An 8,911-nucleotide genomic window follows, 5' to 3' on the forward strand; every position below is an offset into this window, starting at 1 on the left:
ACTTCTATAAAGTCAAGGGAGTGTAGTTTTAACTTTAAATGATGCTTCAAATGGGAAACAATGAATTGACAGCTTTTTTTTACATCTCTTCTGATTTTCATCTCCATTGGAAAAAAAATTGCTCATATATGGCATATTTGTACACCCTGAGTCAAAGTCAAGGTTATCTCTATGATAATGTCTTGCAATTGGCAGAAGTCAATGAAAACATTTTGGCAATGGGAATGAAGTATTACCTAAAATATTAACAAAGGTATTTTTAAGTAGTTGATAACTGCTTTATAGGGACATTTTGTCTGTGTGGAAGTGCACAGTTCATTACTTGCTTTTAAAACAGTTGTCGCTGTTTCCTTCATTGATAAATCAGCAAGAACAAACAGATTAAATCTACAAAATATAAAGGCAAATGATAAGGAAGAAATGAAAGGGAATGGTGGCGATTTATTTTCTGGTAATGCATATACTTAACTTGTGAAGTGTACGCTTATAGGAGTCGGCAAGATGTTGACTTTATAATAATACAAGATTTGAACTATGAATGTGTATTGTTTGCCAGGAGTTAAGAGCAAAATTTTTCAATAGAGCCATGACGTAATTGATTAGAATTACCCAGGGTATGCTTGAGGTGAAGTTTTGCAAAATAAATTCCTTGTTTAATTTTATCAAGAACCCATTGTACACTGAGAGGTCACACCTTTAGGTCTGTTGATCCAAACAATTTGATCATTATTTTGGAAGAGAAAGAGAAAAAAACAAAATCGAAGTTTGAATGAAGCTATTTGCATGATGTTCGGTTGAATCATTTGACTTAGCCAGTTCAGTCTGGTGTTTGAAAGGAACCAGCTATACACAAGCTCAAACTTTGTAAATTGTTTTCATTAATGAAATTGTACCCACAGTTACAGAGCAAAACCAAACTGACAAATGTTGACAGGTGCTATTGAGTTCCAGTACTGTCCTGTAGCTTGCTTGATTGCAATTGGTGGAATAGAGCTGGGTGATGTGGAGAATTTTTTTCCTTTTTTCATACATTGCCCTCAGTGTTTTTGAATTGTTATTTTTCTGCTCCTAGGAAACTGCATGCTTTGATGGGAGCGGAGGGGGGAGTTGCAAATAACTGGTGTTCTGGAACTGCAGTAAGTGCGAATGGATGAAGGTACTGAACAGACACTTCTTTCTCATACATTCATTGAGTATCTTTTGTTTTTGTCTTCCTGCCCAGGCATCGTTTGAGACTATGTTCACCTTTAGATAGTAATAACCTGTTTATTGAAGGGCTCTAATTCTCCACTATTCATAAGCTTGTTCCTCAGCACAGTTGACTAATTCATCACACAATGAAATACATAGCCAATCATTTATTGTTATTTATGTCTTTTGTATTAAAATTAGAAATGAGATTTCACTGTCAAACATGAGTATCTCCTCACAAAATTTAATTTATTTTATTAATATATAAAAAGGAAAGGAGAGCTGATTACTGTGTAACCATACCATAGGTTTTTATGGTAATACTGACACAACACAATCCGGAGATAATCTTGAAAAGCCAAAAATTACAGATGCTGGAACTTAAGGATTTAAAAAAAGAAAATACTGAACAAACTCAGCAGGTCAAGTAACATCTGTGGAGAAAGAAAAACTGAGTTCACGTTACAGGTTCATGATCTTTCATCAAAGCTGGCACTTTTATTGCAGAAATATTCTCAATGATTCATTATGTAGTACACTTCCAGACTGCTGAACTGGTAAGAGATACTATCTGTCTGGCATCCAGAGAGAAGTCACTATCCAAGGAGAAACACTCAGGAGATACTTTGAAATGTGTTCATATTTTTTAACCATTTTACAATGTAAGTGCAATCAAGGCACATTTTTATAATAATATATACTTTGTTATATTTTGTGTGTATGAATAATCTTGTCAATTGATTCCTAGTCTGAGAAACAAGTGATGGAAACTAAATGACCACCTCAGAAACTATTACAACACTTCTGGTTCTTCTGATTCAGTATTAAAACAGGCTTTTAAATTGGTGCTCTCTCACCCAAAAATAATGGTAGGTCTTCAGAGGTGCAAATCAGAAATCTATACCTTGATTGTATCCTTTCATAGAATCGTAGAGATATAGCATGGAAATAGGCCCTTTAGCCCACCGAGTCTGAGCTGATCATCAACCACCCATTTTTACACTACTCTAATCCTAATCCATTTTAGTCTCCCCTACATTCCCATCAATTTCCCCCAGTTTCTACCACTCACCTGCATACCAGGAGCAATTTACAGTGGCTAATTAACCTACCAATTCCCACATCTTTGGGATGTGGGAGGAAACTGGAGCACCTGAAAGAAACCCACACAGTCACAGAGAGAATGTGTAAACTCCACACAGACAGCCCTGAGGTTTGCATCATGGTCACTGGAGATGTGAGGCAGTAGCTCTATGAGTTGTACCACAGTGACACCTACCTCAGGCTTACAATTTCCATACATAAATGGTTGACCATTTACAGCTTTTGGACAGGAGCAACATAAAATCTTCTGCCAGTTATTTCTCCTCCTCTCCCTCCAAAGAATATTAAGAATGCTTCTTTTTCACTTTGGAAGGATTCCCTGAGAAATTAAAAGAGCTTCTTGCAAACAATAAGAATACTTTGAGAGTGATTCCAATTGGCAGAGCATTCATTCGTGAAACTAGCATTTAATTGCTTTGACATTGTCATTTGGCTGAGAAAACTTTGGGAGAAACCATTCGATAGGCTGAGGTAATGTACTACCACAAAGTGTCATTTCACCCACTGAATGATTCTTCAGCACACTGGAGATATTCCTTCTATGGTTTAGTTGCCATGCTCTGGAATTTTTTCCATAAATTTCTCTGTCTCTTTCTAGCCTTCTCTTTTTTAAAGATCCTTCTTAAAACCCACCTCCTGGTGAAAGGTTTCATTTGCCTTTCATAATATATCCTTTCATAATATATTGCCTTTCATAATATATTGCCTTTCATAATATATCTGTAGCATCCTGAGGGAGGGTTAAAAGTTTCTTTAAAGATTCCAACTACCCCATCTCCCTGTGGACCCTCTAATCAGTAGGTCTTAACTTTGGTCATCTCAACAGGAGTCAAATGGGAAATGCGTTGGGCATGAAGGAAGACGATTCCTTCTCATTTAAGTGTCTGTACAACTAGAGGTGGAGATAAGTTCTATCCTCACCCAACACCAACACCCCCACCTTCTGTCAATCAGTCAGTACTCCACCCACGAAAACATTTCCCCCTAATAAAGCATTTTTAACTTAACTGAAATAAAAAAAACAGAAAATGTTGGAAACACTCAACAGGTCAGGCAGCATCTGTGAAAAGATAAACCGTTAATGTTTCAGGGGAGGAACCGTTCATCAGAACTGGGAAATAGAGAAAACACGTTAGTTTTAGTTAACTGAGAAAGTGGGGTAGGGGGTGTGGTGGAACAAAGGCAATATATCTGAGTGTGTGAGAGTGGATGACCTAATGCAACAGTTAAAAGACAGTTAAAATCAGATTGTTTAATTATCCTGTCCAAGTTTTACCTTTCAACATCATTAGAAGTAGACTGTCTGGTCTTTATCACATTGTCGATTGTGAAAACTTGTTTCGTTCAAATTAACTGCTGTACTTCCCACTATTTCCCAAAATATTCATGGGTGGAGTGGTGACTGATTGGCAGAAGCTGGGTCTGTCGGTGGAAACTTGTTTTGTTCAAATTGGCTGTGATATTTCCCATATTATTAGTAGAAGTACTTAATTGGCTGTAAAGAATTTCAACATATCCTGAAAGGTGTAAAGTCCTTCTTTTGCTTCTTTCCAGGAGTCAGGGAGCATGGAAACAGTCCATTCAGCCCATCGTGTCCATTCTGACCAGAGGGCATCCATCTGCATTAATCCCATCTTCCAGCACATGCCCCGTAGCCTTCAATTCCCAAGCAATTCAAGTGCTTGTTTAGTTACCTCTTAAATGTTTTAGTGGCTCTGCTTCCACCACTCTCTCCAGCAGTGTATTCTAGGTACTCACTATTATCTGAGTGAAAAAGCTCCCCCCCAGATCCCTTCTAAATCTCCTATCCCTTATCCTAAATCTATGTCCTCCTGTTTTATTCATCTCTGATCAGCAGAAAATTTTCCTGCAGTCTACCCTAACTGTACCCCTCATAATTTTATAAACATGAATCATGTACCCTCTTAACATCATCAACTCCAGGAAAGACAGACCTAGCCTCTCTAGTCTCTCCTCACAATTAAAATGCTCCATCCTAAGCAAATCTCCTCTGCACCCTCTCCAGCACTATCAGATCTTTCCTATAGTGTGGTGACCAGAACTGCATGCAGTACTCCAGCTGAAGTCTGGCCAATGTTTTATAAAGTTGGAGCACAACCTCCCTGCAAAGGGGGAATCTGAGGAGACCTTTGTCACCCAGAGAGTGTTGAGCACCTGGAATACACTGCTGGAGAGAGTGGTGGAAGCCGAGTCACTGACAGCATTTAATAGGTATTTGGATGAGCACTTGAGTCACCTAGACATAGAAGGCTATGGACCAAGTGCTGGAAGATGATAGGACCACATTTGCTGTCCTCCATTCATCTGGTACTTCACTTCTGGCCAGCAACCATGTAAAATTCTAAGCCAGAGCCCCAGCAATTTCTTCCCTTGCCCCCCTTAACAATCTGTACCTGATTCTGTACCTGAAACAGTTAACTCTTCCACTTTCTGTGGATACTGCCTTACCTGCTGAGAGCGTTTCCAGTATTTCCTTTTTTTATTTCAGATTTCCAGCATCTGCAGGTTTTTTGGATTTTCATTTACTGCCTTCTCCCTTTCCCAGTTCTTCACGCAGATGTAACATCCTTCACTCGTGAATTTGACTTACACCTGCTGCCAGTTGTAGTAGTGAGTTTCAGGCAGTATATGAAACAAACCCTCCCCACTGACGAAGGTCTCATTAATATGCCAAAGTCCATGGCACAGGAATTTTATGGGCAGCTGAGAGACCGGTAGCTATTGCTTGGCTCACTATAGTCAACTAGGAGTGGAGAGAAACAGGCCCAGGTTAAAGCCTCAAGCTTAAGATTTATTCCTTTTTGTTATGAACAGTTCTTCAGTTTATCTCTGAGCCAGGTGGAGACAATTGTTCAACTTTTGCCGAGCCTCTCCTGTCCCAGACATGCTCCTCCACCTCCAAGTGCAATATCCTCTGGTTTACCTGGACACATTCATCTCGAGAGACTCCGTGTATCCGAATGTTCAAGCAGCCACCTGAAATGGCCAAGGATTGATCAGACTCAAGTGGAATTTGGAATTGAGGCCCAGGAGTTAAAGTGATCCAGGCTTCACTTGAGTGTATCCAGGTGAGCAAAGGGCTCATGTAAAAAATGCAGTGACATTTTTATATAGACTAAGGAAATTTTATTGAGATGAGATAATGTGTTAATGCAAGAAAGGTAATGTGATAATACAATAAAGAAGCATACTGATTTTTTTGAATAGTTTTTCTGTCTGCTGAAAGCATTGAGCAAAGGAATTTCAAATGACCATTCAGATTAAAGACTGCAATTTCCAAACACTGGTAGAGAACAACTCATATGAAAGTTCAAAAAAATGATGTAGTCATTATTTGGGTTTGATCAGTGTGGCTTTCATACTTTACTGGAAAATAGCATCATCACAAAGAACACAAAATAAACCATAGGCCAAAGCTTAATGATCATAATAAATTAAAGTCATTAACTGGGCTTGGACTTGAACTTTAACTTACTAAAAAGGGATACAGACAAAGAATCTGCTAAACAAGATTGGAAATTGTGTTTAAATGAACATGTGATAGAAAATACAGTTTGAAGTAAGCAGTTGCATTTTCTATAATTGAGAATGGGGCAGGCAAACTTCATTCTTTTAACACGATAACATCTCATGCATAAATGTCGTGTTGTGCTCTCGGAGCAGTGACATGATTGAACAGGAATTATATTTTGGTGCATGAAACACTTGACAAACTATCAAATCTGTGACTGAGACAGGAAGATTTCTATATTTCACACACAGGTGTTTATTGAACACAATAAATTACACACAAAATAAATCAAACAACATAATTTAAGGCAAACTTGGAAACATATGTGAGAACCAGACTTAAGAGGAAATTGAGAAGAGAGAAAACTCAGACATAAAAATTGCATATGAAAAATCATACTCCAGGGCTCCAGTCTTAAGGGACTCCACTTGATGAGAGAAGAGCAATGGTGCCGAGAAAAATCACCCCACTAAAAATTAATGGTTGATCTCATTCCTGATTACCTTTCACTAAGGACTTTGACCAGGATAGCCAATGAACTGGCAAGATTCAGGAAGGAACTTACTTAACGTTTTGCATAATGGGGCCCTACACTTGAAAGCAAATATCACAAGCACTCAAAAAACAATCACAAGCACTCAAAAAACAATCAAAAGATTCTGGTGCTGATCTTAATGAGGCCAGAAGAACCATTAATTTTGCCACCCCCTACTGGCCTGTCTACACCCCATTTCCACTAATGATTGCCTCCAGCTCTCTCCTACCCTGCCCTCTTAACAGATTACTTCTGGCTCAGAATAATAGAAGAGCTACTGGACCCTCCTCCCACCCTGATTGGTGACTGAGCATTCTGGCAGCATGATGATCGAACAGAAGGAGCCAGCCTTCAGAATAGTTGTAGCAAGAGAAAAGGAGAAAAAAAAAACAGAAAGAGGAAAGGGAAGAAAGGAAGAAAGAGAAGGGGAAAGAAGGAAGGAAGAGTGAAATATGGATGAAAATAAAGAAGGAAAGGAGTGAAAACAAGAAAAACTTAACACCTTTCAGAATGTCCTGAAATCCTTTACAGCCAATTAAGCATATTTCCCAAAAAAATGCGAAAAACTGCAGCCAATTTGTACAAAACAAGCTTCCAATAAAATGAAAATGTGATGAAGACCAGATAGTCTACTTTTAGTGATGTTGAAGGGTAAAATTTGAATAGAATGCCAGGCATAACTCTTGAGCTCTGCTTTTATACAGTGCCACAGGATCGTCCTGGGAGAGCAGATAGAACCCGGGTCTGATGTTAAACCTGAAAGGTGACTGCTTTGACTGCACATCTCTTTCTCAGTACTTCACTGAAGAGCCAAACCAACATTTCTGCTTCCTGGAGAGTTGCTTAAAGCCAACAGTTTCAGTCTCAGAAAGAAGCGTGTTGGCAGTGGGTGAAGGCTTATACTATAGACAGTTAGTGGGTGGCACAACTGCACCAGCAATTGCCTGCTTGACATAAACAAAAGGCACAAATCCTCCTAGTATTTAAGGGATAAAGAAACAAACTGCATGTGAAGAAAGTATGAAATGAGATCAGAAAATAATGTAAATACATGAAAGGTTCTTCAGAAATCTAAAAGATGTACATGGGTAAGCACATTAAGATTTTAATTTTATCCAGTTTGATGGAATAAGTCTTACTTGTAGAGCTGCTGTAAAATGTCTCTGTGGAATGGAATTAGCCATTCTTTGCTCAGTACTCAATGGATGTGGTCTCTGTTACCTAAAAGAAGTTTCTAAACTAGTAGTGCTATCCAATGACGATGCAGGATAAGAGCATAAGAAATAGAAGGATTAGGCAATTTGCCCTGCTGATCCTGCTCCATCATTTATCAAGATCATGGCCAATCTTCCCCCTCAGCTCCATTTTCAGCACTTTCTCCATATCATTTGTTTACCTTAATATGCAGAAGTCCATCAATCTGTGTTTTGAATGAAGTCAATACCTGAACCTCCACAGTCCTCAAGGCAGAGGATTCCAAAGATTCACTTCCTGTGTGAAGGGATTTCTCCAAATTTCAATCCTAATGGCCTACCCCTTATTCTGAGACTGTGGCCCCAGGTTCTAGACTCCTGAGCCAGGGGAACGTTCTTAGTGCATCCAACGTGTCAAGTACGATAAGAATTTTGTAGGTTTCAATGAGATGTCCTCTCGTTCTTCTAAGCTTAAGGGGAAACATGCATAGTCCTCATCTGCCCTCATGGAGCAGTGGAACCAATCAAATAAATTTTCACCTCAGCTCCCTCAATGGCAAGTATATCCTTTCTAAACTAAGGAGACCAAATTGTACACAAAATTGCAGACCCTTTTTAGCTGCAGTAAGAAAACTATTTCTGTATTCAAATCCTTTTGCAGCAAAGTCCAGCATGCCACTTGCCTTCTGAAACATGCAGCTGGGTTTCGATGACTTGTGTACAAGGATATATCTTTTGATTCCCTTAAAATGAGTTGTGATGAACCTGAAACTTTAACTCTCTTTCCCTTTCCACAGACACTGGCTGACCTGCTGAGGTTCTCCGGCATTTTCGATTTTTATTTTAGAATTCCAGCATCTGTTATTTTTTTGATTTTCGTTTGTGTACGAGGTCACCATAGTTCCATTTGAGCATCAACATTACCCGATCACTCATCATTTCAAACATCAAACATAGAACAGTACAGCACAGGAAAACGCCCTTCGGCCCATGATGTCTGTGCCAATGCAAGCGAATCCTATCTGATTGCACATGGTCTGTAACCCTCTATTTCCTGCCTGTTTCTATGCCTGTCTACATGCCTCTTAAATATTGCTGTTGTATCTACTTCCACCACTTCCTCTGGCAACGCGTTCCAGACACCTGCCACTCTTTTCATGGATGCTGCCTGAGTGTCTCCAGTGTATTCTGTTTTTATTTCAGATTCCTACTGTCTGCAATTTTTTTGATTTTCATGTACCCAAAGGGTACATGGAAGTGTACCCTTTCATCAACATCCTAGGTGGGAACCTCAATAAAAGCCTTCTAAAAATACAATTCCCCCTTACCTATTCCACTAGACATATCCTCAAAAAT

General features: G+C 39.1%; 1 long non-coding RNA gene across 1 annotated transcript; it reads left to right on the top strand.

Moving 5' to 3' along the window:
• The first annotated feature begins 1,099 nt into the window (after positions 1-1,099).
• On the top strand, positions 1,100-6,921 carry LOC127575462 (uncharacterized). The gene is made up of 3 exons (XR_007957066.1): positions 1,100-1,156; positions 5,131-5,384; positions 6,608-6,921. It is a non-coding gene; the product is annotated as an uncharacterized LOC127575462 (long non-coding RNA).
• The last annotated feature ends 1,990 nt before the right edge of the window (positions 6,922-8,911 follow it).

Source organism: Pristis pectinata, chromosome 10, assembly GCF_009764475.1.
Source record: "Pristis pectinata isolate sPriPec2 chromosome 10, sPriPec2.1.pri, whole genome shotgun sequence".
Taxonomy (NCBI): Eukaryota; Metazoa; Chordata; class Chondrichthyes; order Rhinopristiformes; family Pristidae; genus Pristis; species Pristis pectinata.